The 22,575-nt window shown below is 41.2% G+C and overlaps 1 protein-coding gene across 14 annotated transcripts in view; it reads left to right on the top strand.

The window, feature by feature from the left end:
- The window catches only part of TENM1 (teneurin transmembrane protein 1), an 848,278-nt gene that overhangs the window by 510,997 nt on the left and 314,706 nt on the right, over positions 1-22,575 (top strand). For 6 of the 14 annotated variants that reach the window (XM_048070600.2, XM_048070604.2, XM_048070599.2 and 3 more), the window contains exon 1: positions 7,329-7,619. The exons of 7 other annotated variants lie outside the window; for them this stretch is intronic. The gene's annotated coding sequence lies outside the window, so the exon portion shown is untranslated. Of the gene's footprint in view, positions 1-6,851; positions 6,923-7,328; positions 7,620-22,575 lie in introns of those variants that run through there. One more of the 14 variants, XM_048070598.2, reaches the window with a different exon arrangement.

Below are 22,575 nucleotides of genomic sequence, written 5' to 3'. Positions count from 1 at the left end.
TATAGATGATACATTTTCAGTGTAGCATCCTTTTTTTTTTTTTTTTTCTTGTCACTTATCAATGCTCTGATAGTTTAGGCCTCAGTTCTGAAGAGTTCTGTCTTCACATCAAGTAAATTTTGGGTTTGGCTTTTGAAGTTGCTAGTGAATGGAAGCAAATCAGGACTGTGATGCTTGATTACTTTCGTTATAGGGCACTTAGGATACTAACTTAGACCATAAACTTTATTACTGTTTCTTGCTAAACTGGAGGCAAACAAGAAAATTCAAGGCATAAGAATTTTCAGTGAGATGGCCCTTAAAAATTAGTCATTTAGTTTAAAAGTGCTTGACATCATTTAAAGGTATTTTTTGCAAGCTTGCCTCCTGGGAAGCACTTGGGGAGTCTAAGTAAAATTTGAATGTTTATGTTTCAAAGCACTTTTAATGCAAGAAATCTGTGTATAATTATCTCTAATTAGTTGTCTCTTCCGCTGAGATTTCTACTAAGCATTTAGTTTTCTCTTCTCTGCATTAGCTATGTCCCAGGCTTCTTTAACAACTAGGACTGCCTGACAAGCCGATCTCTGGATACGATTTCAAACTCAACTGATTCTATTTTACCTGTTGCTTTAGGACAGTTCTTAATGAGGCCAGAGTTACTTTCATGTCTAATTAAGCTGCAAAGATTAAGATATCGAGGTCTTGCTTTTTGTATATTTTCCTAAGGGAAAAGTAAATACATGAGCAACAGAGATCAGCACAAAAATACAAGAAAAAAATAAAAGCAGAAGGAACACTGGGGAGTATTATGTAATAAAAAGGAATGGGAAAAGGAAGCAGCAGGTTGGGTAGATGATATTTCATAAAGTATGTTCACTTTCAAATGCCTTAAAAATACTGCACAATGCTGAGTCGGAATTGCTCTCTAACATGATAATTATGTAAAACACAATAATTAGGTAATTATCATATGAACCTGACAAGAAATGTGGAAGAAGGGACTTTGTACACTGTATCTGAAAAATCTCCTCCTATGATTTCGTTCCTATGAAATGAATTACACTGTAGACTAACCATGAGTTTGAAACAATCAATCCAAAATCCTCTGTGAAACATGACTTTGTTTTTTATGCTCCTTATCTTCTTCAGTGTCAGCTTTCAATGCAATGAGAAGTTTTATTATTATTTTATTTAGGAAGGAAATGATGTCTGCTTTTTGGAAGTTTAATCTCTCTTGAAAAGTGCTTTACCTTAGTTCCACTCTAACAAGTAGGCTGATAGACTCAAACCTCTTTTAGCACGTACTCATATTCAGGGATAAAAAATTTTATTGAATAGTTTTCATCACTTGTTTTGTTTAAATTTCTAGGTTAGATGCACCTTTCTGCAGTACCAAAGGATTTCCCCCTAAAAGCAGGAAGGCATTTAAACTGATCTTTTCTCATCTATAGCTCTTTTCAGTGATCTGGGAAAATACTTGTTTATATATTTGTTAGTTTCATGTATATTTTTTTAATTCTTTCTTAAGAACTGAAAAAATACTGATGCTCTTAAGATTTCTTCTTTCTTTCTTGACCTAGAATTCATTTTCATTAAGGTCTGTGAAGTGAAACAGGACATACAACCAGTCCGTTTGTCCAGTTCAAGCCAAATCAACAAAGAATTTCTCTATTTCACTTGGAAATTGATTTTTTTTTTCAGTTTGCAAAAACAAGTGTTTATACTAATTTTAAACGAGTTCTTTTATTTTATTGGCCGTTACTACTTCTAATTCATTTAAAGAAAATATCAGGTAGACCTGCTGTGCACCAGCTACCATCGCTCAGGTAAGTCTTAGTGGGCAAGAGGAGAATCAGTACTGGTGACAGGAGCAGTAGCACCACCTTGTGTTCATGTGATAGGAAAATAATAAGTAACACCCCTCTTCAGCCATTAAAATCGCAACACTTTTGTTCTCTCTAGTGCATATTAACGAGGGAGCCATATTTGTGGAAAAGGTGCATATTTTTGGACGTCATAAGTTTAGAACCACCAAAAATCAATACATCCATATAGATGGGAAATTACTGAGAAACAAGTTTGCAGTTTTGGTCAACATGCTAGGCAGTGGACATAGCACACAAACAGCTTAATTATTGCCAGGTTTTTGGTAGGCATCTTTTGAACAAGTTTGTTTAGAGGTGAATTTGGAAAAAAGGTTTGCACTTGTGTACAGGAGTTCTTTCTGAATGTGAGAGACGAGGTTGTTAAAACTATGAAGGTGTTTTCTTTGAAAATTTAAAAAGTGAGCAAAGGAGACAGGCATCATGCAATGATGGAAAGCCTTAGAGAGGTAGTCAGTATCGTAGGTACGCATTATTTTTCCAAAGCCTGTAAACATGGCACAAGGCAGCTTTTCTTTCTTCAGTCTTTTGCATGGTAGAAAATGTTTTGTAAACAAATCTGTTCTGGTACACTTTTCATGAAGATGACTTCCAAAATACATTGGTTTACATTTCTTTTTCAAAATATCAATGTCTCTTTAGTCATTTTCTTGTCTCTTGGGGTAACATTTCTGAAGAATGGTATTCCATCAAAAATTGCAATTACTTCTTTCTTAGCTCTACTGTGACACACTGTTTCTGGTGGACAGTCTGGGGCAAAAATTGTTCTTGCCTGGAGCTGGTAATAATACAGGATTGCAATTCATATATATTTTTCTCTGTCTATGTTATTTAGCCTGGCTTAAAATATTCAATTCTTCTCAGTGAAAGTGAAATAGCAGAACAAATTTCCCTTTCTGGACCCTTCTTTTGGTCCAGAAAGTAAAAACTTCAGCTGTTTCCTACATCACTTTCTCCTTCTTAATCTTTTACAAATTTGACTACTCCCAGACTAAGGGCAAGACTGTGCATGTGTGTCACTTCAGTGGAATGGATCCTTTTCCTGTTCAATAGGAACATAACTATAAAAATATATAATCATATATTCAAAACTATTAAAAAGTGATCCTGATTTTCCTTTACTTTTCAGTTTCTGTAATGATCTGTGCCTTCTCACAGTGAATGAGCACGAGGTGCAGCTAGAATTTTGTAGTTTTGATCATGCTTTTATCCACATCTCATAAACATCTACATCAGACAGATGTAAGGTATCATTTAAAAAAATGGCAATGTTCTAAAACCACCGTGCACAACTACAAATGATGAATCAACCTCATTAGCTTTATCAGGTGTAAACAACAGGATTTTAAAAATAATTTAAGCTTTTACCATATGCTTGGGATCCCACATTGATGTATGCAAGAAAGAAGAAATTCCTCAGTGGTGTCCTTTCAGAGTCAGTCTCAAATAACTTTTTCTTTTTTGGTTTTGTTTTGGTTTTGCCTGTTACATAAAGGCAGGACAACGTTACTACTACTCAGCTCCTTCTGTCGCTTTCTGGCAGATAGTTTGGATCTCAATGCCCTTCATATTAGCATAGTTTTCTATCAGTATATTACCAGTATGAGGGGACTTATTGTAAATGTTTTGTCTCCTTTTCCGAGTAGTTTACTCTTAGTTGAAAAGACCAAAACAAGTCAATCCTTGTATTTCAAACAAACTGTTATATAGCATAAACAGTACAGGAATCCGGCTGACTTCACACCTCTGTTTTTTAAAACCTGTTATTTGTGTGAAGGAGTGATTTCCATAAATGGCACACCAGACAACCACTTCAATTGTATGGGGAAGTATCTTATCCTTTCTTAAGCTTTTACTTATCCTTTCTGTCTACTGTGTCCAGAAAACAGACACGTAGACTAGGAAAATTCCCCAAAAGTTCACAGATAAGTTTTTGAGGACTTCATCTGATTGTAAGAATAAGATGCCAAAAATAGGAAGCTTGTCAAAATTGTTCTCAGAATCACATTACAGAACCCCTCTAAGCATGGTGACACCCTATCCTGGGGGGGGTGAAAAGGTCCTGCTCAGCAGTGGGACCAGCAGCTGGGTCTCAGGTCTCACCAGGGATTGTTGTAATGCAGGCAACAATCTCTATTCCCACAGGAGGCACAATGATACTTTAAAACCAGTGCTTCAGCATAACTCTGTTACCAATAAAGCAAAAGACTGAGTCACTGGAAGCTTTTCTGAACTGGAACTAGCCAGAAGGTGTAAAGCCAGTCCTAGGCATCAGTGGAGCACTGAATATTACTGCAGCTGTGCACTAGAGATACTATCCTTTGCCACTCCAAGAAAACTTTTAGTGCAGTGAGCTGCAATACTAAAAAAACTCCATGCATTTTCACTCAAGGGAGTTCCATTCGGCACCAGTGTATCTAACCATTTTTTATCTATCATCTTCTTCTCAGCCAGCTTAGAATACTTTTTTTTTTTTTCCCCTCAATGCACTTCTGATACATTAAAGTGTTATGTGCTTAAGGGCCCTTGTTTCCAGTTACAAATATCAGTGTTCTGATTCTTGGAACAATCTGTGACTGTTCTTTCTACAGGGATAATTCCTCCACAAGAAAGTCTCTCATCATCCAGTTGGTCTCATCTCTCTTTGGAATCTGCGCCTAGTTCTGTTGGAGTATGCATATAGCAAACCTGAACCACCACACCTTCCAATATATCTTTCTCATGGACTAACATGCAATACCTGCATGGTCCTCAAAGTAGACCTTTTTGGTTTCCCAACATCTAACTCACTAGGGAGCATCCCATGTGTATCTGAAATTACTGTATATGCCAGATCTTCCAGTTGATATCTGGCAATGATTTTACACTATCAAGACTATCAACTTTGGCTCATTTATCTCAGTAGTGGTTTAAGGAGACAAAGGTATGGCTGATCGTCCACCTTCACTGTTAGTCTTTTTATATCTTTTCTTGATGAAACTACAATCTTTTTATGGCTACCATGTGTTAATGAGTACAATGGGCAACTTCAAAGCACTGCAGGCAGAAGCCCTAATAGTAATTTGTGATCTTTATGTCCACTAATAGCGAGGCAATATTTAGCTGAATAAGATAGAACCTAAAAATAAAAATAAAAAATTCCTGGACTGGTCAGCTGCCTTGCTTTGTTTCTTTGACTAACACATCAATTTCATTCTAAACCACCTTCTGGTTTTGGATTTGAACTATTTCTGTGTTCAAGCTGTACCATCTCATTTTTGTGTTAATGAAAAGCAAATGTTAAAGTCTATCCAAAGAGAGAAGAAACCAAAACAACCACGTCTCCTAGGAAGGAAAATTTATTCTTTCCTCTAGACTCAGAATTGTTCGTGACTCTTCTATATTGCTGAAGAATTATTCCACCTACTGGAACTAAGTCACAGACATTTGAGACAGACTTTTGACAGATGACTGTTCTGACTTGAAATGGATGATTTTCAGATTCAGTTCATAATGACGTTTGTTTAAGGGCTTCAGGTTTCACAAGAAATGCATTGGTTTGTTACTTTTGGCCTTTCTAAGGAAGTAATGTATAGGCAGTAGTTCAAGACTTCCTTTCTGCTGCGTAGGATACTTTTAATCCAAGAAAGAGAAAATGTACTTCCTAAAGTACGCTATATTTACCTCAGGATCTTTACAGCTGTGCTTTCTTTAGGGAGAGGCAGATTTAGATTTCTGAAATGTTTTTCAAAGGAGACTTCCTTCTGAAGGACTAGACCAACTTCTTCATTTTACATAGTTTGCATTTGCATCTTTAGAAATCTGTAGAATAAAAGTGAATATTTATCTTCTAGAAAGGAAGGTACAAAGTCAGTATTTAACCTTGTTATTCATGCAAACAACATTTTTTGATGCTAGATTTGAAGACTTGATCCTTCTTCCCATCTTTTCCATCCTTTGTTTTTCAAGGAGGCTATCTTTGGAATTACTATAATAACCTCACAAGATTTCTCAGAATTGGGTTACAGCCTCCAAACCGCATCTACATTTCATATTTATGCAAATTCCAATATACACATTTTGGAAAGGGGGTTGTATTTTGAGCCGCTTTCTTCATCATCTTTTTAATGCTGTTCAGTGTGCCCTAGAAACTAATTACATTAGCAGAAAGTTGTTTTGTATATGAAAACCCTATCTTGGAGGCATTTTACCTGTTGGACCAAGACATTAATGACTCAGTAAGATTTCTTGTAGGCACCTGAATGTTATTTCTCTGATGGAGCAAACTCAGAGCAGGGTTGTGTCCAAGAGCAAAGATTAAAAATGACAGAAAATTTCCATACTAGCAGTATGTTGGAATCATGGATGGCCTTACCTGGCTAATTCTATTTTATGTATGCACTGCAACACATTCTGTTGGCAAAATCGTAATTTCTTTTTACTTAAAAAACAGTTTTTAAGTTCCCTTTATAATTTTTTTCCTACAAATATTTATGTAAACAACATAAGCCAACTTCCTAAGTGAAATATATCCCTGGACCAGAGTAGGAAGAGGAACTGGACTTAAAGTTATCTATGCGGACATCCTACGCCTTCTTTATACGAAAAGAAATAACAGGAGTTGCAGATTTATTCTTGTGTCCCCTGTTGCTGAATACACAGGCTAAGCAACATAGGTGACCATAGTGGTTTTTTAAGGGGTTGACAGGTGTGTGGATGCAACATGGGCTCAGGCTGGAGACCGCCTGATAGGCAGGGTCCAGGCTGGGAAGCGCACTATTCCCAGTCCCTTGGATTCTTCTGGAAAAAGAAAAACCTTTACAATAACTGCAGATGCAGATTTGACTGTTATATGTCAAAAAAGCAGGTGGTAATCACCTTAACGCCTGTGTGTATCCTCCTGAGGATACCCAGCGTCTACATGGTGACAGCACGGAGATGTTCCCCTGCTCCGGGACCGGGGGCGGCCGCCGGGGACCCCCGCGTTCACCAGCTCAGCTAGGGAAACGGCAGCAGCACCGACGAACCGACAGCTCTCCTTCCGCCCCGACCTCTGATGCCGCTGCCGGCCCCGCAAGGTAAATCACCTCAGCGGGAGGCGTGCCGCCGTCCTGCCGAAGGCGGGGAGAGCCGCCGGGGGGGGCTCCGCTGCCCTGCTCCGCTCCCTCAGGCGGGGGCAGCCCCTCGACCCCCTTCCCGGGCTGTGAGGGGGCTGTGGTGGGCTGTGAGGGAGATGTGAGAGGGCTGCGAGGGGATGAGAGGAGGCTCTGAGGGGGCTCTGAGGGGCTGTGAGGAGGCGCCGGCAGCTCCCCGCATTGGGCCCCGCCACCTCCCCTCACAGCCCGCGGCTGCGGTCGGCGCGAGGCGACTCGAGGCGCGGCGGCTTTGAAAGCGCCTGCGCGGATCTCCCCGGGCATGCTCATTAACGGCGAAGGAGCCGAAAAAAAAAAAAAAAAGGGGGAAGGCAAAAAAAAAAAGGCAAAAAAAAATCCATCACCCTGACAGCGAGCGGCGGTGCCGCTGACACTGAGAGGAGCGGCTCCGGCAGCGGGGCTGCGCCCGGCCCCGCTTCCCCTCGCACCTCGGGCGGAGCCGCGGCGGGGGGACCCGGCGCTGCCCCCCTCAGCGGGCTCCGGGTGGGGGGCGATGGCAATGAGGATTTACCGCCGGGGAGCGGGACGCGGGCACCGCGCCTAGAGGCGATGGGGGGCGAGAAGCCGTCGGCGGGGCTGAGCCGGGGGCGCCGCTGAAAGTTGAGCCCGGTGGCCGCGCTCGGTAAGTTTCGGGCGAGAGGCGGGAGCGGCGCCGCGGGCTCCCCAACTTCGCCTCACGGCGGCGGAGCGGGGAACCTCAGGGGGTAAGGGGGGGAGTTTTGGGGGTGCCGGTTGGGGTCGGTGTGGGTTTGGGGTTGTTTTGCGGTTGGGGCGCGGTGCGGGCGGCAGCTGCTGTCCGCCCCCGGCCGGTGCTGCAGCGGCGGGCGGGGACCGCGGGGCGGCTCCGCTCCGGGCTCGGAGCGCGGGGACGGTGCCTGAGGGCGATGCCGGTGGGGTTGGGCGACCCAGCCGCCCTCCCTCCGAGTGTTTCTGGCCGTGACGAACCCCTGTGGCCGTATTCCGGCTGTGAGCAGGGGAACGGGGATGCCGAGCGCGGCCTCCCCGTGCTGCGAGGACGGAGCCAGGCAGAGCCGTGGGCTGTCCCCGGAGCGCCCCTCCTCAGAGAAAGCGGCGGCTCCTTAATAACTTAATCAGTTTTTCCCCTCTCCGGCACGTATCGAGCAAATCGTCCACAGGGGTTGATGTATTTGCGATCCAGCTCGCTTCTAGGAGCTCGTATCGGCTTGGGGATACAGGAATCGCCGTGGGTGTTATCTTGCGCGTGTTGTGGCACGGGTGTGTTTCAGGGAATGATTAAAAGTTTTCCGAATAACGTGTTCCCGAGGGGTTTGGGGCTGTGAATGGCTGGTCTTTCAAAAGAGGTAGATAACTACAATTAATGCGCTTAAGTACAGATCTTTCCTTTTAAAGAGAGATGTGCGTTCCACTTGCCATGTTTGAGAACATGTAAATGATGCATATAAATCAAAAAAAAAAAAAAAGAAAACTTCTCTTAGGAACGTGGGAATGCCAATTACTGCTTTTTCCTCTTCAGAGCAGTCAGGTGTGGAAGCAAATGAATGCATTGTGTTGATGGCTATATATAAAAAAGCTATTGAAATGTATTCAGAGCCCTATAAAGGCAGCATCACATGAGAAAAGATGCAGCAAAGGAAATGTATTATTGCTCATCCGATGTGGTATTACAATTTGGAATGGTAGTTTTTAAAAACAGAGAGGGCTTGGTTTTAAAAACAGGCACAGCTCGGCTGCACACACATGTGCCTGCCATCACGCGTGTGCGGAGACACGCAGCGGCTTTGCTGTGCCTTGTCGTCTCGGGACCAGGTAAGTGCCTACTTTCTTCTTACGGAGGTAGGAAATGCTGAGCCTTGGCATCGATGCTGATTGCAGCAGGCAGGACGTTAGCTCAGCGTCACTCGTCAGGTCCAAATGGTACAAATTTGATTTTTAAATGACTGTAATCTGAAAACACTACTTGAAAAATGCAGAAGCAATAATGTCACCTACCTAATTGTTTGCTCAGGGCTTTGATTATGGAAAAGCAGTCATCTCCATGTGATTAGTAATATTTCCCGTCCCCATTTTACAGACTGGGGAACAGTGTGCCCTGTCTTGGCATCCCTCAGTGTGTCTGCCAGCACCTCACTATGGTTCTAGCGGGACTTTAAATGCTTTAGCGACTGAATAAGAAACAGGCGATGGCCTGTGCCGGAGCTTGAGGCGTTTCTGCTTTCTCGTCTGCCACCTGCTCATCTGGAGTCTGTCGTCTGCTGGCTGCGTTTCACAGTTTCAGCAGAACAGAGCTGATGTTCGGCACCGCACAACTGCAGAAAGCACCAAGTCAGGGCGAGTCCCGCCGCAGGGGCCACATCCTGCTGGTCGCCTCCTCCTGCCTGGGTGGTCCTGTGTCCAAAGCACTTTACAGGGCATTTGGGGCCGAGGAAGGCTGAGAATCTGCAGTGGTGTTACCTCACCTGAAGTTCACAGGTCTTAAGAACAAGATCTGTTGCAACTACTCTTTATGACTTAGAGAAATACATATATGCATATATATTCCTATAAAAACTTGAATACAAGTAGTGGTGTTTTTTTTAATGAGAACCCGTCTTTCATTAAACTTTTCAGTAAAATACTGAGGACACACAAAAACTCAACTGCAGAAAAGTTTACTAAATACTCAGTGCTGGGAAAACAAGTCAGTTTCTATTGTGCTTCTGTTACCGCTTTTTATTTATACTATGAACAGTATTTAAAGGGTTCTAAGCTGCAGCTTTGTATTTTTTTTAATACTTTTTCTACACTACAAATTTGAACTTCAGCCCATGTATTATTGACAACAAGCATTCCTTCTATTGCAGTGATTTTTTTTATTTTTTATTTTTATGTTTTAGAAAAAGCAAAGATATATGTTGAGTATTGATCTCTTCAGCTGAAGCTACCGTGCAAAGCTATTGTGTTGTTTTCTACTTTCCAGTACAAAATTCTCCTCGTTTCTGAGTTTTAGAAAGTGAGTAGTGTGTGAGATTGGAGGGAAAAGATCCCTTCTGGTTAAACATTGTCTGAAGCATGCTGAAATCAAAATGACCATTTTGAGTTGGGCTTGGTATTGGCTTCTTGCTTTGGAAGCCTTCAACCAGCAGTTCTTGTTTTCTGTAACCTTGATGAGCAATTACTGCACCCTTCCAGTTCAGAGACTCTGTTAAGTAGATATTGCTGCTTGTTCCAAACTGTAGATGTATTTTTCTGGTTTTCCCATAGCTTGGTGGGGCACTGGGTGTATCTATTTCACTGAGTGCACACAGATGTTTGCCAAGGGTTATGAAGAGTCCATAAACTCATCTTTTTTCTAGGGTTTTTTTTTTTTTTTTTTTTGAGGTGTAGCAAAGGCATTTGGGGTCTTAGGTGTGACATTCTGCTGTGGTGTCTGAGTGGATCTCCGTCTTCAACAATTGGCAGCGTTTTGACGTGTTTTGAAGAGTTCATGGTTCTATTACGGAAATGTTAGTTTTTAAATCTGAAATGGGTGGTGAGCAAATAGTCCTTTCTGTAGCTCGGTTTCAGGACTGTAGGTAGAGGAACAGTTTTTGGAATGCAATTTTGGATGACGTTTCCATGCAGTTACTCCTGCATCACTTTGCGCTCTAAGCGCTGGTTGGTTGAAGCATAATTCGTGTGAATGCCCACAGGCTGCGAGACGATGCTTGGGTTGCAGGGGAGGCTGCTGCGCATCAAAGTGACCTCTAAAGAAACATCTACTGAAAGAGAGGTCTCCTGTGGCTTAAGTAGCCCTTAATGGACTACTGACTGCAGCCTGTGCATGTGCCTGGTCTGCCAAAGACCTCGGAGTTGGGTCACCTTAACTGCAGACACTCTGAGAGTTGGGCGATTGGGTGGTGAAGATCCTTGGGTGGCGTCCATGAGCGTTGACTTCACTTTGAGTAATGTGTCAGTAACTTGACCACTCCTTCCAAGAGTGCTGCAATTAAATGCTACCATTACTTTAGTTTTTCTCCTGCTAAATCAAGATATTAATTATTGTAAACCCAACTTCCCAAGTTTCTCTCATTTCCGTGGTAACAGGTGATGGGTGGGCAGTTGTGGGACCCAAACTGAGCTGTGGGCCCCTGCCTGGTTGGGGGCTCGTTTTGCACGGACGGCGTCAGGCAGCAGCTGGAGCAGGGGCTGTCCTGGGAAGGCACGGGGCAGAGGAGGCGTTGCTCATCGTGGGCTTCCCAGTGGCCAGGTAGAAGCCTTCCTGCTGCTTCCTGGAGCCGTCCCCAGCAGTAATACCTTACTCCTCATACACATGTTCCTTCTTTCAGTCTGTCCAACACCCATGCAGCACCAGCTGCAGGGCCTTTCCTACCTCCTGCAGATCATGCTGCCTTCCTGTAGACAGGTGCTCCTGGTGCTTCTTTTTCAACAGCTGCTTCCTTGCTCCCAACCAGTGCTGAGTAGGGGGAAGCAAAAAATCAGAAAACACACCAGAGGCATTTTCCTGATCCTTTTCAGGTTCCTCCTACTCCCACTTCTGCACAGTGCTTATCCGTTCCTGTTCGCATTTGTTTTGTTCTATGTATTTTATCATCACAAAATTCTGATCCCTTCCATCTCAGAACCATGCTCACAGCTCTAGTTCTTCCGTAACTACCTGACGTGCTTTCTAAACCATAACCACTGAATATCCCTCACCTGCACGCCCGTGCTATAGAGGCACCTATAACCTTACTTTAATTTCTTTTCATTTTGCTCAATTGCTTCTCCAGCTCTTTTCTCACAGCTCCCACTTTATCCAAAATCTCGTTAGCTCTTCTGCAGAGCTCTGTATCATCTTGTCTAGCCCCGCTGGTCTTTCATGAATTTCAGCAAATTGAAATCCACGCAGTTCCACTTCCAGCTGTTTTCTTCACAACTTTGATCTTACCCGTGGCCAGCCTGGTATTGTTTCTTCTTCATTCTCCCTTTAATGGAAGTGACCGATTAGTTACAGAACAAAAGCCCTGTAGTCAAAGTAATAGTCAAATCCTGGATCTTTCCTCTTCTAGGACAAGACGGATTTTAGAGCATATAGGCTAGCTGCTATTCTCGGCAAAGATGACCTTTTTGGTTTTTGCACAGAACAGAATTTTTGTCATTATTGAAGTTTTTAGGTACATGGGGACTCTCTGGGGTACAGCAAATCTTCTCAAGTTACTCAGCATATTGTTGTAAAAGATGCCTCTAGCATTTGTCCAATAATGTGGTGTCTGTGAAGGGTTCCTTATCTGCACAGTGCGTTTTCGTGCACGCTTGCTAGCGTGGGAGAGCCAACCTCTATTACAGTGTAATTATTGCATTATAACACTTGTGCTTGTGTCAGCCCATTAGCTGTACTCCAGATCTCTGTAAATTCCACAGATTTCAATAAATCAGAGTCAGCATGGACCTAACGTCTTTGATGTGTAAAAGAGTAAAGGTTAGTAGTAAGCAGCTATTTTGGTTATTAAAAATGCCCAAAGATGCAGCACATGCAGATGAGGGTGGGAGCTTTACCTTTACCACTGGCTGCTGTTTGAACCTTGCACACTGCTTGGAGCATTAATAGTTTGGTGGTGCTTATTAGCTAAAGCATTAGGTGAGAGGTGTAAAGAGGCACATGTCCACAGAGTACTGGTGAAGTCGTACCGAGTGTGAAGCTGAGGATCTGATCCCGATGTGCTTCCCTAATTAATAGCTTGAGCAGGGAGCAAGAGGAAAGGGATGAGATGGCTTTCATCGGAGCTTCTGTAAATGCAGACAGATAGCCGTCATTTCTGTGACGTGCTGTGCCGTTTCATTGGGGATCCAGAGCGGATTCTTATCTCTGCAGACATACTGGAGGGAAGAGTTAATGTGGACATAATTCAACCATAATTCAATTGCGCAACCTTTTAGCGTTTCATTAGCACACTTTATTTAAAGTTATGCCGTCTTTCTTTGGAACTGTTGGATTAAATTGGCTGCTTAGATTAAGCGACTTTTAAGTCTATAAAGCACAATAATTCTACTTATGGTCAGCAGCTTTAGCAATCACCATAAAATATACCAATTGTTTTAATTTCAACAGACTAAGTTGTCAGTTGATAAGTAGTCAATAGTAAGAAGAAATTGCTTTTTAATGTTGCTCATATTCAGTTTGTAATATTTTTGTAGTTGATTACGAGTTAGAAAATTGAATTTTGGAGTCACAAAGCATATGTGAGCTGTATTGAGCTACTCTGAGCAATTCATACTAAGCTTTCTAGAGTATCAGCTACAGACCAGGAGAAATTGTTTTATATGTCGATGTTTCCATTCCTGAATGCAAGCCTGTAAAGTATGCAAGAGATGACCATAAATTACTGTACTGCTATTTTGAGCCTTCATTTAGATAATATATCAACAAGGTCAGTGCTGTTAGCAATTGAGTTATGTTGGGTTTCTTATTTTTTATTTATTTGTTGTTCATTTGTTGTTTTCTTACTTTGCTTGGCAATTTACTTTTTTTGTGGTAAGCATAGAAGCTATAGGTTGCATTTTTTTGTTTGTTTGTTTTGGTTGTCTTTTTTCTTAATAAAAACAAGTGGTATAAAACAAGACTTATCTTAAGCACTTACCTCCAGGTCAGAGAAATAACTGTCCAGTGCATATGGTAAAACTAAGGGAAAAGGTTCTGTTTTCTCTTTTTTTCTTCTCTTTTCTTCCTCCTCCTCTTCTTCCTGTTTTTCTGTTGTTGTTTTTGTGTGGAGGAGGATCTGGCATCCTATGTCCAATGCCAGTTCTTTACCTGAAAATTGAGAATAGAACCAAAACCAGGAATGATTTGAAGTTTATTTCATGAACAAATTAAGAAAATAAAAAAATTGGGACTGAGAAACACCACGTTTGGTGGTGATGTAAAATGAAAAACTAGAAAAGTTTCAAAAGCATTTTTAAATTTTTTCTTGGCCAATATCTAAAGAAGTAATATCTTTTTGTAAATATATATACATGTAATAAAATAAAAAATCCCAAATTATGTCAGAATTTACCAAGAGGTTTTTATCAGTACCTAACTGCAGAATTCAGTGCTGGGACCATTCAGTGACGCAGCTGCCCGACTCAGCCAGCCAGCCCGATGTTGTGATGGAACACGATACAGCTTCAGAATGAATCTCGTAGGTATTAGGAAGCGTGTTTTATTCTTAGTACAAACTGTATTTACTGCCTTTAGCAGTGTGTACAGGAGCTGTCACCACACCTAATGCGTGGTAGCCCGGTGCGGTAATCTAATGGAACTGCAGCAAGCGGTAGCTTGTAAATCAGCATCCCAACCACTGCCCTCAAGTAAATGGTTCTGGGCTTCTTGGGACCTCAGTAACTGAAGCCAATCATAGAAGACTTGGGAAGCGGATATATTGTAATTCTAAAAATATTTTTAATGGCTTAGTTATTGCTATGAAATTGTTGGTCATAATATTTTTTTAAAAAAAAAGTCAGTGCTTCTGTATGTGATATTATTTATTTTCGCTGTACTACCGAATCATTGAGAGAGTTTTGTTTCATGTTTTATGTTTATTTGTTTCCATTTGCGATATTGACGTGCAGGACAAGTAGTGAAAACCAAGTTTGTTTTCATGAAGCCAAACAGACTTTTAATACAGTTTTGCTTTCTTGCTAAAGCCAGAATCACAGTCCCACTGATTTGAATTAAAGGGTTTTCTGCCTTTGAAATTAGTGAAAATGGGATAAAGACATACTGCGGTTCAGGAAAGACTGGTGTAAGCAATTTTACGCATAGTAGTCACCGTCACCAGGTGACAAACGCACTGGGCATAGAAACACTTTTGCAGCTCCAGCGGGGCTGAGAGGGGAGGTGCAGCCAGGCTTTGCCTCACCTCTGAGACCAGTCGGCAGCTTCCCATTCCTGGCATTTGCGTGCTCCTCTCTTAGCAAGTCCTGGCCTTGCTCTATTACACACTGCACATGCGAAAGCCATGCAGAGGTTACCAGTACAGGCCACGATGTAAAAACTGTAGAGTCAATTTGAGCCCTTTGTGTTGATTCCGGTGTTTGACTTCAGCCCGCTCTACTGAGCGAGAACAAGAAGAAAGGTTGTTGTCTGAAAAACTGGAATGTTTGCTGCGCTTGAGAAATCGTGTTGAAGATGAGACTTGTGATGGCTTTGGCTAAGGAATAGAATATTACATTTTGAATTTGGGGGGATTTTTATTGTGTAGGGCCAATTAGAATCCTAGGTGTGCTCACCTTAAATTAACACTGTTGTTCCCTTACAGAGGTTGATTTACATCTCAAAACGATGTAGCTGATTATGAAGTCCATCACTCATTACCAGTGCTGTGCTTATGTTGGGTATGATGCCAGTTTGTGGTTGACTAAATGGAGATCCCTCTGGAGAACAGGATGGTGGGACTCTAGCTTCAGTCTCAGCAGTACTTGAGCCAAAGGCATGTCAGCGATTCTGCAGTGCCATGGGATCAGCCAGCCACTGGCATGTCAGCCTCCCTGGTAGCTCTGCCAGACCAGGGCAGGGTTATTGAGTGCCTTTACACCTTCACCATGCTGGGATACCGTACACCAAGAGCTCCGTCTTGGTTTTCCTAGGTAGAGAGCTATTCTGAATGGTCAAAAGTCTCATTGAAGCACTGGTAAGTGGCACATTCAAAGTTATTAAAATCAGTTAGAGATGGACTTTGCCCCCCCCCCCCCCCCCCCCCCCCCCCCCCCAGTGTACCAACTACTTCTATTATTTCTTGGCCGAGGGTACAGTGTAGTAATATTTGTGCAATTATTCCACAGTACTGCTGTAGCGTGTTTCAGCCACTGTGCTGGAGATGTTGCGATGCCTCCTTCTGCAAGCTGTGCACCAGCCTCGCTGCATCGCACTATGGTTCTGCTTTGCATGAGTCAAACAATTAGCTAAGACAGGGACATAAAAGTGCAAAGTGTAAATGGGTCTCCATGAATAAAATAAGAGGGAAATTATGTTAAATGGTTCTTCTACTGGAAGGACAATAAGATTTTTCATGCTGCTTAAGTAAAACAGAGAGGCTTTTTAAGGTCCTAGTCATGTTCCAATCTTGGCATCTTGGCTAAGTCTGTTCTTGAGAATTTTCCATTGCATTTTATGATGAGAGAGTGTATGCTTTAATTAAGACATTTAAATACTACATAAATATTAGTCCTTTTAAAATATACATACATCTCTACTGGTAGGCTTACAAAGCTAGTTCACATGGATGAAGCTAATGTCTGCTATCACTGTCAAACTTTGGAAAAACTCTGTATTTTTCTTTGTTGATGTTTTGGCCTCTGTTTATTGAAAGGTATTTGCTTGAAAGCTCTTATCCAACTTAAAATTTGGTTTAATATAATGTGGAAATCTTTGTGTATAAATTATGGCTGCAGTTGGCATTCTGTAGCACAGTAATGTCACCAGTATTTACACTTGACAGAAGATGTAATTTAGATGCTTCTCTGCTTTTGAAATAGCTTGTAGGTGTTACATGTTCAGTTAATTCACTGCATTAAATGCCATTGGTTTTACCTTAACGTCCCTTTAATAAATTTAAAAACCTGTTTGAGAAACAAAAAAACAGCAGAAATGTAACTTTAGTGGAAATTGAAATATTAACGATACAAGGTTAATTAAATGTCAGGAAAAAATACCATCCAAAGGATGAAAAATGCTAACTCCTTTATTGTAACTTGTGTGTTGAGAGCAATTTCAAGGTGTTTAAAAAGCTGAAATGAGTTCTAAAATGGTGGGGGAAATGCATCCTAGAATGTAGTTTGTAACTTAACTGTTAGTGTTATATTTGGGTAGGAAATCTAAAGCACTTTCCTGAATAATAATGAAATGAGGCATAGAAATTAATCTCCATAAAAAGTTCCCCGGGGGAAAAAATGACAGACGACTTTGTGATGAGCGTTTTGCTGTGCGAGAAGACACGACATTTTTCGTCTTCATGTTGCTGAGCAGACCTTATTTTCTTGTCTGAAGTAAGTTTTCATTTTCCTTCTTTTCTTGAGCCAAGGAAGTTTGCCCTTCTGCACAGAATGGGCTTGTTAGTTGGGTGCAGTTCTTTCCAGCCTTGCTAGATCCTGACTGCATGTCAGTATGTTACCAGTGTTTTCAGTGTTTCACGGCTAAAGCTCCAGTTAGACTGAAAGAAGAAATTGTTTTCTGCCAAATTTGCTGGCCAATAGCACTAAAGCCTTGTCTGTTCTTGATTTTGAAGCTTCTAGATTGAACTGAACTTGTTTCCATTTTCTCTTGAGCAGAACAAAATCAGAATGAATGGGATGGTTAGATTCAACGGCTGGGAATGAGGTTGGGGCGTTATGGAGGGGAACTGAGATGTAGAAGACAGTTTCTATGTTCTGAATTATTTAAATGTTGGATTTCTGGAGTTTGAGTGAGTAGTGAAAGGAACAGCTTCTCAAGCCCCATCACATGTTCCCCGTGTAGCACTTTGGGCTTTTAGCTGTATAGCTTTACCTATAGCCTGATGTTTGGGTATTCAGCAGTAGTGGTAGTATTGTATGTATGTACACGTGCTGTTACACTAATCTGAGGCCTTAAGCTCAAATTGATGAGAATAATCAAATACAAAAGTGATTTTATATCGGAATTCTCAGAAGGCGAGTACTACAAGATAGACATCTGTGTCGCTGATGTTAAAATTTGCTTGAAGTTTTCAGCACCCAGAATTTTTCACAGACTTCTGGCTGCGTTGTGTTTTATCATTAGTTGTTCCTCCAGTGCTCTAAGTCGTCAAGGCAGTACAAACAGGGGCCTTGAAGTGTTAGTCATTCCAGTCCCATTCTTCATGAGTAACTGTTGACATTTCAGTGAACATCATCATGCTGGATGCTAGATGTACTGTCTTTATTGTTATCAGATGGAGACAAGTTATGTTTAACAGAAATTACTCGAGGTCAAATGCAGGAATGATGCAAGAGAAATTGGTATTGCCCACTCCTCCTCCACATGTGCTTTTTTGTGGATAAGTAAAGGACTTTAAATGTTTCTGTTGCAGACCTATTCTTTTAAAAAAAAAAAAAAAAAAGAAAAAAACTGTGAGCAAGTGTTTGCAAGCTTTTATTTCATCATAACAACAGCTGCCTGAATACAGGGTGAACTAGTATTGGGGTAATGACCAAGAATACAGCTGTCAGCCAGCCAGAGAAGCCTGGAACCTTTATTACAGCTTAAAATGTTGAACCTTGTTAATTCGGACCATACAGGAACCATTTCTGCGTATGTAATGTAGTACTAATCTGTTACCGTAAAAAGGCAGGATATTATGAAGTATAAACAATTGTAGTGCGAAATGATGGTGGACTCCAGAACATGGAAAGGAGCAGTAAATCTAAACCATGACTTCATATTTTAGTAATGTTTTTACCTTATTGATTGGAAATGCAGTGTAAATAAGAGTCACACATTTTAGGTTAGCAGATCTTCTTCTTTGCTCATCATCTTGCTGATCAATGGCCTAATTTAGGAATAATAAAATATGTCTCTGACATCTGTTTAAAATAGATTGCTTAAATAGTGTGTGTTCAGCTTTTTTGTTTTGCTTTGCCTTTTTAACAGTGGGGATTACCACACACCTATGGGATAAGTGTAGAGCTGCAGATTAAATCAGAAATGTAATGTAAATGCATCAAAACATTCTGCAAGCATAAGCACCATATCAGTTAAAAATATTGCATTAGAAGAATATTAGGGATCTGGCTTGTACTCCCAAATGAAGTCACTGGGGACCTAATGTTCTGTATGAAGGGGCACAGCAGTGCTACCAGGGTACCCCTAGTAGCTGTCTTTTGTTCCAAATAAAAGTGAACAAAAAATTCTCTAGATCTCTCTTTTTTATTATTATTTTTATTGTATGTTTGTACTTCCTACATGTGAAAATGAAGATGGTACCTTTCAGGAAGAGTTTTAAATCAGGGCTGAATGCTTTTTTTTGGCACTGTGTACCACAAACGGGTACGTATTCAAAATGAAAAGCCTCAATGAAATAACACTCCTCTTCTGCATGTGATAGTACTTTATGAAAAATCTACAGTGGCCCTTTCTCCTAAGTGTTTGTAAGGTAAAAAAAAAAAAAAAGGCAAGGGAAATAACAGGTGAGATTTAAGGAGTGAAAATCATGGGACACAAAGGGAAAATGCTCGTAGAAGAGTGTTATTGCTTGCTGTCTGTCCTCTGAAACCACCTCCTGTTTTTATTTGTGAGAAGAGCTGTGGGCTCAGGTTGGGCATCAGTTAGAGGAGCCTGGGGGAGAAAGGAGCGGTGAGAAACAGACTGGAAGGGAAGGAAAACAGCTGCATTTGTAGGCCTGTGCAAAAGCAAAGATGCTGAAGGTGATCTGAAAACAGCGCAGAAGGAAGAGGAGAGGTGAGGTGGGGCTGTGGAGTGCAGCAGCAGAGCTGGAGCAGTAGAAAGGGCGGGTGGCTTTTGCTGCTGTGTTCCAGATGGGCTGCAGCAGGCAGATCCGTGCTGCCTGTTTGCTGATGTCTCTTGATAGAGAAGTGCTTTTGGCAGATGTGAACAATTCCAAATTTGCCTTGACTGATGTAATCAAACGCTGAACTGCTTGTTTGCAGTGACATGTATGTGCTCTTCCACTAGCTCTTGAGTTTGGGTAACAGTGTGATCTATAATTTTTTGTGTATTTTCTGTGTCTGTGAAAGCTAATGGAAAGATTCGTGGCAACAGTGTCAGTGACATCCACAAACTTGACAGCTTTTTTTGGAACTAGCATTAAATTGTGATATGCATTGATAAATCAACGGTGAATTGCTCCAGCTGGAGTTGTGCTGGTCTTTGTTCTCTTCTTTAGGTGGCTTCATTTTGTCTTGGATTCTGCATTTGAGTTTCAGTGTCACAAATTCTCACCATTTTAAACAACTTTTTTTTGCTCTTAGAAGTGCTATGAAACTTGAAGACGAAAGGGGAAGTGGAAGGCATTTTTCTATTTTGTTTACTGGAACATCATTACTTATGGGTACACATGGGCGTATTTTGTAAGAGGACTGCTAATAACTTCCAGTCTAGTAGCTAGGTAGGTAGGAAAGTAATTCCAGTTTTTCACAACAAATGAGAGCAATTTCCTTGAGCTGATGGCTCACCTGTGTGTTCTGGTGAGGGTTGTTTTCTGTCGTTGAGGGCTTGAGATTTCCCGAGTCTCGTTGCAACTGTTGTCTTCTGTTAGAGTGAAAACTACAAAGGTATGTTGGACAATCTATCCATCATCAGCTGAGATTGCTGTGATTTTTAAGGGAAAAACTACATTTTGGTAAGTGCAGGAGTTCTGTTTGTTTTAAATGAAGTGTGACCTGCTTCACAGATTTCATATGAAGAGTATGAGGGAGTCTGAAGGAGGAGAGCAAATCTCTTACCAATGCTCTGCATTGTTATTTGGAGCATGAGTTCAAGACTAAATGATGATATTCCTCAGAAAATATATATATATATACTAATGGGAATCTTATAAGTGACAAAGTTGGAAATAATTAAAGGTGGAAATGGGATTTTAGAAATAAAGAGAGTGCTACAGTCCGGTAAGTCTGTTCATACTATAAACTGATACCCGGAAACCACTTCAGTACTCATTTCCTACAGTGACAAAGAATGGGATCAATTCAAGACTATCATGCCTTGAATTTACAGGCAGCTCATCATAATTAAGAAGTAAACCTCGAAGTTTTTCTCTCAGTTCGTCTCTGTTGCCTCGCCTGGGGGGCAGAAATGTCTTTGCTGCCTTCAGATTGTGGCACTGGAAGACTCAAGTGGAATCACTCCTATTAACAGAAGTTGTTTGTTCGCATTTGAGCAAAATGCCCTTCCAAAGCACAAGTGATTAGTGTTGCAGCATAAAAGGGCTGTGGGATGAGAAGGCTGTTAATAGAGGAGAAGATGGCTCTAAGTACCATGAAGAAGACTATGACTACAGGAAATTCAAATCAAAATGCTTTAGGACATAATTGTATAGCATGCAAACTTTTAAAAGATTATTTCCATAAACTGTTAACAAAGCTTGTCTTCTGTTATGGTTTCAGCTCCTAAGGAAAAAAAAACTTAAATATGGTGTCCGCTTTGTCTGCAGAACAAAGCAGGAGCTCTGCTCCTCATTGTTATCCTGGGAGCTGAACGTGCTGGTAGATTTGAGTAAAAATACAGGGTAGGAGCGGATTCTGAGGTGGCAGGATTGTAAAGCATCATCTGTTGCAGGCAGGTATATGGGCAACTGTGTACTGCGTAGTTTTTTACCCTACTACTGTGTAGGTTTTTACCCTACTAGGCTTCCAAGGAAGTAAGGCTTACTTAAAGATCTACTCAGTGCATGATTTTACTATCACATTGAGTCTTTGCTTATAAACAGAACAAAAGAAACATGTAAATGCTTTGTTGAAGCCTGAAGCTCTTGGGACAACTTGTGAACCTTTGCAAGGAGATTGGGGTGGTGTGAGTAGTTTTAGGGCCAGAGACCTGCAGTACTGAACAGGCGTCCAGTTCTGCATTTGTAGTCGTGACTGAAAGACTGAAGAGATCCATTTTAATTCTTTCCCCTAACCATTTCCCAGATAGCTTTGAGCTATTAGATGAAATTCTTTGCTCCAGGGAAACAAACAGTTTTGCATAGGTAGGGGGATAAAATTAGGGTCAGATGTAGGGTTTGCCATACCAGATCAAAAAAATACATGATCTAGTTCATTGTGGTGCTTCCTGACTGCAATTATCTGACATGGTCACTGAAACTGAAACACAAGAAATGGCTGGAAAAGCAGATGGAGTATGCTGCTCTATGGAAATGAAAATCTTAACAATGCTGCTTGTAGGGTCAGGCTCTGGACTCTATATGTCTATATGAACTCTTATGTCCTTTAAGGTATATGAATCTGTATTTGTGTGTGATGGTAACATGTTACAGTGGATCTCTTCCAAGTTCCTATAGGTCCTCAGGCAATTGTTTTTGTAAATCAGGATCGGGGCGGGGGGGTGGTTGGTTTACCTACTGCTGGGTTGACTGTAGAGGTGATGGCAGACACACCAGGGCTCTGTTTAATGCGGGTGCCCTGTTGTTAATACACCTCTGCTCTGAACAAGCACGTATTTATAAAATATAAATACATGCATTTAGAGAACATACCCCTAAATAAACAACCATGTATTTAAATGATAAATCCAAGGATAGATATCATTGGCTAAAGACTATAATTCCCCCAGAGATTATTTTTTTAACAAATGGTGTTTGAGATGACAATTGTCAGTTTGAATTCCAGATAGTGTAGATATTTGCCCGGAATTTTATCTCACTGAAAAATTAATTAAAACCAGTTCATTCTCCTTTGTATAGACAAAAGAATTTCAGTGGATGTCAGATAAAAAATGTTTCCATAGTAAAAGGTTGAAAGCTGTTTGTAGGATGAGTGAAGGGAACTTAGCAACGAGTGGTTCTGAACATTTATAAAACAAATAAATAAGAAAGACATGGGGAGGTTGGTTGCTGCAGTACAATTTCATCTTTTCTTCAAGTTGCCTGATAGAACTGAAGCTGCAGTTGGTAATGATAAGGTGACTGACTGGCATTTAAAGCCCCTTT

The sequence above is a fragment of the Anser cygnoides genome, chromosome 13 (assembly GCF_040182565.1).
Source record: "Anser cygnoides isolate HZ-2024a breed goose chromosome 13, Taihu_goose_T2T_genome, whole genome shotgun sequence".
NCBI lineage: Eukaryota > Metazoa > Chordata > Aves > Anseriformes > Anatidae > Anser > Anser cygnoides.
Note: the sequence above shows the minus strand (reverse complement) of the source record. Positions and strands in the feature narration are given on the sequence as shown.